Source organism: Macrotis lagotis, chromosome 8 (genome assembly GCF_037893015.1).
Source record: "Macrotis lagotis isolate mMagLag1 chromosome 8, bilby.v1.9.chrom.fasta, whole genome shotgun sequence".
NCBI lineage: Eukaryota > Metazoa > Chordata > Mammalia > Peramelemorphia > Peramelidae > Macrotis > Macrotis lagotis.
In genome coordinates, this window is record NC_133665.1 from 27,633,658 (window position 1) to 27,643,782 (window position 10,125).

Consider the following 10,125-nt stretch of genomic DNA (forward strand, 5'->3'; position numbering starts at 1 on the left):
GTTACTCAGACTTTCTAAGACCAGAGTTCATTAATAGACAATAATATGGGCTAGAAATAATCCATATAGGCTTCATAGAGGAGATGAGAGTCAAACTTGGCCTTGAAGGATGAGTAGAACTTGGATGTGCAGGGAGAATAAGGAAGTGCACTGACAAACAAGGTATAACTTGGGTTTTCATGTTGATCAAAGCAGTAACAGTTTGTCATTCACAACAGGGGGCCATGGTCACAGAACCAGGCTAAGAATGCATCTGTTAAGGTAAATTTACAGCATGCTTTTTTTTTCTTTAGTGAGAGTTTAGCATTATTAGTTTGTGATGTGCAATTAAGCTACATGTCTATTAACAATCACTGGTTACAATAAAGACAGAGTTAATTTTTTTAAAGTACGGTACAAAATTGGGAACCTGCCCATCAGCTGGGGAATGGCTGAACAAGTTGTAGTACTTGATTGTAATAGAATATTATTGTGCTCTAAGAAATGACAAGCAGGATGATTTTAGAAAAACCTGGAAACATATACATGAAGTGATACAAAGTAAAGTGAGGAGAACTAGGAATAACACAGTAATAGCAATGATGAATTGTGAATGACTTGGCTAGTCTCTGCAATACAATGATCCAAGAAAATCCCAAAGGACTCAGAATGAAACATACTATCTGCCTCCGGAGAAACAACTGATGATGTCTGAATACAAATTGAAGCATTCTATTTTTCTTTCTTCCTTCTTTCTTTCTTTTCCTTCCTTTCTCCCTCCCCCTTTCCTTTCTTCCTACCATTCTTCCTATATTTCTTTTTTTTTGAGTCCTCTTACACAAAATGACTAATAAGGGAATTATTTTACATGTCTACACTTATATAACCAAATGAGATTGCCTACTGTCTCAAGGAGGAGACAAAAGAAGGAATGGAATTTTGAATTCAAATTTTTAAAAAGTGTTTAAAATTGGTTTTACATGTAATGGGGGAATAAAAATATTATTTTTTAAAAGCACAGTGCTACATGAAGGGATACAGAGGGAACAAAGATTAGAGGCCAGAATGCCCATATGAATGTGAAAGAAGTGACCAAATGGACCTTACTTGGCCTAGAGAGTAAGATGAATTATGAAGGAAGTGAAGATAAGCATCTCCCCCCTTCTTCTCCATCTCCTCTAAAACTCAGAGCCTGAAACAACCGCTGAGGATACAACCTTCTTCCTAATTCCATGGCCCAAAACTGGAGCTGCCCATCCAAAGTGGACCCAATAAAACAAATCTATCATGGTGCCCCACTCATCCCTTTATACAGTCATTTATTGACCTACTATTTGGAAGCCATGCTGATGTACTGGAAATAGCACTGATAAGTAGGCAGAAGATCTGGGTTCTAGACAAGGTTTTGCCAGCATTGTGACCTTGAGCCTGGATCTCTCCAGGGAGAGCTGAACAAGATAACTCTAAGATCCCTTACAGTTCTAATATGCTTAGATTCCTACTATGCACAGAGCCCTGAGCAGGATACAAAAATGAAGGCAGCACAATCCCTATTTTCCCAGAGTTTAAAATCTAGATTGTGAGAAATCCTGGGAAGAGTATATTTATGTTGTAAAGAAATTCAATTTTAAGTGACCAGAAGAGTTCATCTCTAAAAGCAATAATTATTAGTCACTGCTCTTTGTATTCAGCAAGTATGTGGGGCAAAGGGCATATTCCAATTTATAGATGAGGAAGGTGAGACAGAGAGTTTAAGTCATCTGTCCACAGTCATACAGTAAGAGGCTGATAAGAGAATTGAAATCAGAGGACCTGGGTTTGTTTCTTAAGTCTGCCCCTTACTACTGGTGTGACTTCTTAGTCACTATCTCTCTGTGCCTCAGTGATATAATCTATAAAAAAGTGAGACTGAACTAATGATCTTTGATGATCCTTCCAACCCTAAATCTGAGATCCTAAATGAATACTACAACACTGATGAAACTCTAATCCTCTTAACCTGAATTCTTTCTTAAAAAAGAATTTGCTTAAAAAGAATTGGCTTAAAAATCTGATTTTAAAATTTTGGAGAAAGGGGAGGCTAGATGGCACAGTGGATAGAGCACCAGCCCTGGAGTCAGGAGTACCTGGCCTCAGACACTTAATAATTACCTAGCTGTGTAGCCTTAGGCAAGCCACTTAACCCCATTGCCTTGCAAAAACTAAAAAAAACAAATTGGAATAAATTGAGGAATTCCCTTTGTAAAACAATCAATCCTTTGATTTCTCTTTGGTAAATTTGAGTATGAGGTATAGATCTGTGGTGCAATGGATAGACCTGTAGTTAGGAGTTCCTGAGTTCGAATATGGCCTCAGACACTTAATAATTGACTAGCTGTGTGACCTTGGGCAAGTCATTTAATCCCATTGCACTAAATAAAAAAAAATTTAAACAACGAAGAGTGCAAGTTGGAGCCTTGAAGGGATTAAATGTCAGAAGTCCTGGGTTCAAATTCCTATTCTTTTTTTGTCTATGTGACCTTAGTTAGACAAGTCATTCAGTCTCCCTCAGCTTCTATTTCTTAATTTGTAAAATTTAAAGACTACTTGACTTTGGATTCCTTCGAATTATGACTTTCCAATTAACTCATTTAAAATCAAGTCAACAAAAACATCCTGGTATCAGCCCACCAGATGGTGCTAGAGAGACATAGCAATGATATCTAATCCTTGGAGTCATTATAGGATACACCTTAATCATCAATAAATATTTCCTGATGACCTACCAAGAGGATCCTGGATTAAACACTATGAGGGGAAGCCAAGGGGTACAAGAGTCTGTTCTGTAGAATTGAACCTACCCAAGATATTTGGAGGAATTTGCTATGTAGTAGACAGATTCCCTAGCCTAGGAGTATATAGATCATTTATCTATTTATTTATTTATTCATTCATTCATATATACACATATTCATACATACATTCAAAAAACAATTTTAAAGTGCACGCTTTCTGCCACAATTTCCTCCATCATCCCTATCACCTTTGAAGATGTGGTCTTTCTCCTTCCCAATGCAAATACTTCTACATTAGCAAGGGAACTCATTCTATCCCATCTTCTTCAACAAATTGCCCCCTCTAACATCCATAACTATCTCAATAATATTCAATTGTTTCACATCTACTGGCTACTTTTGTATTGCCCATATCTCCCCCATAATCAAAAACCTTCACGATATATTTCCATTTCCAATAGCTATCATTTCATTTCTCTTCTCCCTATTGTTAGCTAAACTCCAGAAATCCATCTACAATAGATGCTTCCACTTCCTTTTCTCTCACTTTCTTCTTAGCCCAAACTGGTTTCCAACTTTGTAATTCAACAGAAATTTCCCTTTCCAAAGTTCTAAGGATCTTGTAACTGCCAGATTCAAATGGCCTTTTTTTCAATCTGCAGTCTTCCTTGCCTCTGCAGAGTTTTTTTTTGTTGTTGTTGTTTTTTTGACACTTTCCATCACTCTCTTCTCCTTGATAGGCCCTTTTCTTTAGATTTGCCTAACCTGACACTCCTACCTACCTAATTGCTCTTTCTCATTTCCTTTGTTGGATCTTAATCTGATCACTTATACCTGTTGACTTTGTTGTCCCACGGGACTCTGTTATAGGTCTTCTCTACATAATATTTCCAATGACATCAGAAGGGTGATCTCTTCAAAAATGTAGGATGAACAACTTCAGTCTCTATACTGTTTTGCTTGATGGTCTCATCAGCCCAAATGGATTTAATTTTCATTGTTTTGTTGATGATTCTTAGATCTATTTATGCAGTCCTAATCATTCTCTTAATCTCCAGATTTGCATCTCTCTCTTTTAAACATCTCAAACTCCATGTCCAGTTAAACTCAATATGTCCAAAAATGAACTCATTTTTTTTTTCACAAAATCCTCTCCCCTTTCCAATTTCCCTAATACTTTTTTTTAGAGGTAATCAGGGTTAAGTGACTTGCCCAGGGTCACACAGGTAGTAAGAGGCTAGATGTGAATTTGTGTTCTCCTGACTCTAGGATTAGTGCTCTATTTAATGTACCACCTAACTGTCTCAAACTTTCCTATTACTTTTGAGGGCACCACCATCCTCCCAGTCACCCAGGCTTGCAAATATTTTCTTTGCTCACTTTCTCTCATTTTATATATTTGATATATTGCCAAGTTCTATCAATTTTATTTTTGCAGTATTTCTCAGATGTGTTTTCTTTTCTTCTCTAACACTGCCACTACTCCAGTACAGGCCCTCATCACCTCAAACCTGGATTATTTCAATAACCTGCTGCCTCAAGCCTGCTCAGTGTCCTAACATCTGACAATGTACACTCTCCCCCATTCCATAAACTCCAGTGTTTTCCTGTCACCTCTAGGATCAAATTTGAAATTATCTGTTTGGCATTCAAAGTCCTTCACAATGAGGCCCTCTCCTGCTTTTCCATTCTTTTTACTTCCCCATACTTCCCCTATGATCCAATGACAGTGGCCTTCTAGCTACTCCTTGGAAGGGATTCTCTTTCTCTTGACTCTACACTTTTCCCTTCATGGCCCTACATGTCTGGGTTATTCTCCCTCCCTAGGGTAGCTAGGTGGTGCAGTGGATAGTATACTGGTTCTGAAAACAGAGGGACCTGAGTTCAAATGTGACCTCAGACACTTGACACTTAGTAGCTGTGTGACTTTGGTGAAATCACTTAACCCTGATTGTCTTGCATCCAGAGCCATCTCCAGCCATCCTGATCCATATCAGGTCATTGGACCCCATTGGCTCTGGAGGAGAAAGTGAGGTTGGTGACTTTGCATAGCACCCATCTCACTCAAATCCAATTCATATGCCTGTCATGATATCATGTTCCTAAAGTGTCATGATCTTCATTGAGACATCTCTGCCTCCCAGCTTCCTTAGCTTCCTCCAAGTCCTAGCTAAAATCCTACCTTCTTTAAACAGTCTTTCCCAGGGGTGGAGCCAAGATGGCCATGTAAGGGAAGGAATTCCCAGAAACTCATTCCCCCCAAAGCTCCAAAAGCCATCAAATTATGATTCTAGCCAAAATTTAGAGGGGCAGAAGCCACAGAAGGATTGAGTGATGCAATTTCCCAGTCCAAGACAACTTAGAATAGCTGCAGGAAAGGTCTGTTTCACTGGCGTAGGGTGGGGGAACTGTTGGAAAGAGCCACAAGCAAACCTATTCTGGTCTTCAATGAATAGCCCATGGGGTGCCTGGGTCCTTGGGGGCACCTGGGTACATGGAAGAGGGGGCAGTTTCCAGATTTCTTGGCCCAGGGATCACTAGAGACAACTTGGAGGGGTGGTGAGAGAACTCTACCACACCAGAGCGAGTGAGGGGGCCTCTGAGCAGTCCTATGGTAAGAACCTGCAGTGGGAATTGGCAGGAGCCACCCAGCACTTCCAGAGTGCTCAACCCACAGACGGTAAGGGAGTCAAGGGAGATTACAAAGATCTCTCTGCTCTCCCTGGGGCAGGACTCTGCTATTTACCCACAGACAGATCCAAGTTGCAGTTTGGGCCCCCATACTACCATAGAGGAACAGGGACCCTCCTCATAGCTCCAGGGAAGAGGGGAGTTCCTGTGGCCATCTACATACCAGAGCACAGGTAAGAGAGTAGTCAAAGCCTCTCACAAGACCTTGGAGGAATTAATGTCCCAGTGGGGTGTCTCCAAAACCCCCCAAAGCCTTGGAAGTATGGTAAATTAATCATAGGCTGAAAAAATGAGCAAACAACAGAAAAAAGAATCTGATCATAGAAAATTACTTTGTGACCATGGAGGATCAAAATACACACTTACAAGATGACAAAGTCAAAGCTTCTGTATCCAAAACCTCCAAGAGAAATAGGAATTGGGCTCAGGTGATAGAAGAACTCAAAAGAAGACTTTGAATAGCAATTAAGGGAGGTAGAGGAAAAATTGGGAAGAGAAATGAGAGCAATGCAGGTAAATCATGAAAACCAAGTCAGCAGCTTGGAAAAAGAAATACAATAAAATACTGAAGAATGTAACATGTTAAAAACTAGTTTAGGCCAAATGGACAAAGCAACCCAAAAAGGAAATGAGGAGAAGAGTGCCTTAAAAAAGCAGAATTGGCCAGCTGGAAAAGGAAATAAAAAAGTTCTCTGAAGAAAATAACTCCTTCAAATGTACAATGGAGCTAAAGGAAGGCAATGACTTTGCAAGAAATCAAGGAACAATAAAACAATACCAATAGAATGAAAAATTAGAAGAAAATGTGAAATATCTCATTGGAAAAACAACCCATCTTGAAAACAAATCCAGAACAGATAATTTAAAAATTATTGGGCTACCTGAAAGTCATGATCAGGAAAAAAGCCTACATTTCATTTTTCAAGAAATAATACAGCAAAATTGCCCTGAGATCCTAGAAGCTGAGGGTAAAATAGAAATTGAGGGAATTCATTGTTCACCTCCTGAAAGAGATCCCAAAAGAAAAACTTCCAGGAATATTATAGCCAAATTCCAAAATTCCCAAGTTAAAGAGAAAACCCTAAAATTCACCAGAAACAAATAATTCAACTACCATGGCTCTATAGTTAGGATTACACAGGATTTGGCAGTGTCTACATTAAGGGTTTGTGGGGTTTGGAATATGATATTCCAGAAGGCAAAAGAGCTTGGTTTACAAAGAGAATCAACTACCCAGCAAAACTGAACATCCTCTCTCAGGGTAAAAACTGAACTTTCAATGAAACAGGGAACTTTCATACTTTCCTGTTGAAACAACCAGAGCTGAACAGAAAGTTTGATCTCCAAGTACAGGACAGAGAGAGTACGGACAAGGACTTGAGAAACTTGATGAGAAACTTGATGATGTTGAACTGTGTGTATTCCTGCATGGGAAGAAGATACTAATAATTCATATGAACATTCTCATTTGTAAGAGCAATTAGGGCATATATAAGGCACAGGAGGGAATTGAATATAATGGTATAATATAGTATAAAGATGGAGTCAATGGGTGATAAAGGAATGTACTGGGAGGAAGAGAAAGGAGAGGAAGAATGGGCTAAGATATTGTACATAAAAGAATCAAGAAAAAACTTTTTCAATGGAGTGGAACAGGGGAAGGCAAAGGGGAATGAGTGAACCTTCATTCTTATCAGAAATGACTTAGAAAGGAAATAACATACACACTTACTAGGGTATAAGAATCTATCTTACCTTAGAGAAAAATGAGAGGAAAGGGATGGGATAAGGGGAGGGACAAGGGAAGGGGGAGTAGGTGATAGAAGAAAGGGAAGATCATGGGAGAGGGTAATCAGATACAACACATTTCTGAGCAGAGACAGGGTGAAAGGAGAGAGGAAATAGAATAAATGAGAGTGGTAAAGAATGGAATGAAGGGAAATACAGCTAGTAATAATAGTGGCTGTAGGAAAAGATATTGAAGCAACTTCTGTGGTGGATTTATGATAAAGAAGGCAACTCATCTCAGAGACAGAGCCAATGTAATCTGAACACAGACTGAAGTACAATTTTTTTCTCTCTCTCATTATTCTTTAGTTTTTTCTATCTGTTTTGGAGGGGAGGGGGGGTTTATGTTTACTTTCACAAGATTATTGTAAGAATATAAAATAAATAAACCATAAAAGGAAAGAAAATAAGTCTTTCCAAATTCTCTTAATTTTAGTGTCTTCTCCTTGTTTATTATCTCTGATTTATCCTTTATGTAGCTTGCTCAAACATAGTTGTTTGCATGTTGTCTTCTTCATAAAACTATGAGTTCCTTGGGAGAAAGGATTGGTTATTTTTGTTTTTCTTGGTATTTGGAACTTAGCACAGTGACTAACTCATTGTAGGAGCTCAATAAATGCTAATTGAGTGAAAGACTGAAATAAATTACAATTCCTTTCCTCATAAAGCTTCTAGGCAAATAATAGCAATTATGTAGTAATTAGGTAATTAGGTAGGTAATATTAGTTATTATCATCCCACTTTGTTTTATTTTCCCCCAATTACATGTAAACACAATTTTAACACTCCTTTTTCAAATTCTGAATTCCAAATTCTTTCGCTCTCTCCCCCCTGCTCCCCTCATTGAGAAGGCAAGTAATTTGACAATTTCTACATGTGCCAACTCCATTTTATAAAGGAAGAAATAGAAAGTCAGAAAGCTATGGTCACAAAGTCACAAAGCCAAGTAAGTAGCAGTCAATCTTAACCCCAGGTCTTTTGAGTCCTGAAGTCATAGGATCTATGAGCTGGGAAGAACTTTAGTTTATTATCTACTATGTGCTAAGCACTGGGGATACAATTAACAAAAAACAGTTCCTGACTCCAAGGAACTTACAACCTAAGTAGGGGGGGAAAAGAAACAGGATGGGAGGGGATATCAGGGCTACTTGTGTGTTAGAATAGAACCTAGGTAGAGAAGCAGAGAAAGAATAGATAGCATTGGAAAGAATTTTGTTCTCTGCATATCAGTCCTCCAGGCAGAGAAGAGAGGAGGCTTTGAGCTAGTTGGTACCAGTCAACTATTAAGTTAGCAGTTTGGTGATGAGGTTAGAGGTGATGAGCTTATCCTGGACAGGGCATCTGGTTCAGTAGAGTTGAAAACAAGTAGAGCAGTAGATGTAGAGTGGACATTCTCCTCCTAAGAGCCTCAGACCATCCAGACGAGTGGGTCATCCCACATTCACTGGAAAACCTCCAATTCAATGAACTCACTTCCTTCCCATCCCCATGCCAGTCCCATTCCATTGTTGAATAGTTTTAATTACTAAGTAGGTTTTTTTCCTTATGTTGAGCTGAAATCTGCTTCCTTGTAACATTTTTTATAGGATTATAGATTTAGAGCAAGAAGGGACCTCAAAAGCTGCCTGACCCCCACATTTTACAAATGAAGAAACTGAGGCCCAGAGGGGTTAAGTGATTTGCCCAAGATCACACACATGGTGTCAACATAGCATTTGGACAGATTCTCTCACTCTAGGTACTTCTCCATATATTATACTATTTCCTTTCTACCAGTGTTTCTAATCCAAGAGTATTTCTATTACATAATGATACCTCTTAACTTCCCAATTTGTGAAATGCTGAGTATAGACTTTCCCATTCTAACCTTCCTCTTCTCTGGAAGTTTGGGGGTGAAAGGGAGATTGACAAAAGGGAGAGAAAGATCCAAACAGTGGCCCAAGGCATAGGAGGTATAAATGCAAGGGACAATGACACTGAGGGTGAGTAGAGTGACTGGAGGAAGAGAAAGAATAAAGATAAGGAGAGGCAAGAGATTAGCTGTCTCCAGTTCTAGAAATAGGGATTTGCCATCTGGCAATCTGGCTGGTCATAGCCCTTTTCCTAAGCTTCAGTTTTCTTCAGCATTTCAATAGGACTTTGGTTGAGGGAGAGAAAGTATGCATCCTAATGACAGAAGTGTTGTGAAAGAGTATGTACATTTGAAATATCTGAAATAAAATCATTAAAAAGTTAAGGAGGGCCAGCTAAGTGGCCCAGTGGATAGAGCACTGGGTCTGGAGTCAGGAAGACCTAAGTTCAAATCTTGCTTCAGACACTTAATAATTTCCTAGCTGTGGGACCTTGAGCAAGCCACTCAATCCCATTGCCTTAATAAAATTAAAAAAATAAAAAGTTAAGGTATAGTAGGCTGGGGGTGGGGTGGGATGGGGGAGTCATAGCTTCCCTCTAGACTACCTCTTTTCATCCTTTCTCCCCTTCCTCCTCCTCCCTCCTTCTTCCTCTATCCCACCTTCTCTTCTTCTACCTCGTTTTCCATTTCTCTTTTCTATCCTTTTCTGCTTTCTCCCTTCTCTTCTTCATCCTTTCTTCCTCCACTTCCTTTTCCTCTTTTATTTTCTTTTTCCTCCTCCCTCCTTCTTCCTCTATCTCTCCTTTTTGTCCTCCATCTTCTCTCTTTTTATCTTTTTTCTGCTTTTTCACTTCTCTTCTTCTATCCTTCCTCTCTACTTTTTCTCTCCCTTCTCACTCATCCTTCTTGATTTCCTTGTCCTGCCCATCTTCTTCTTCTTCCTCCTCCTCTTCTCTCTTCCCTCTACTCTTCTCCTCTCTCCCTCTCACTGTTCTCTGACTCCTCCCCTATCCGGTCCCCCAGGCTTCCTCCCTGCTCTCG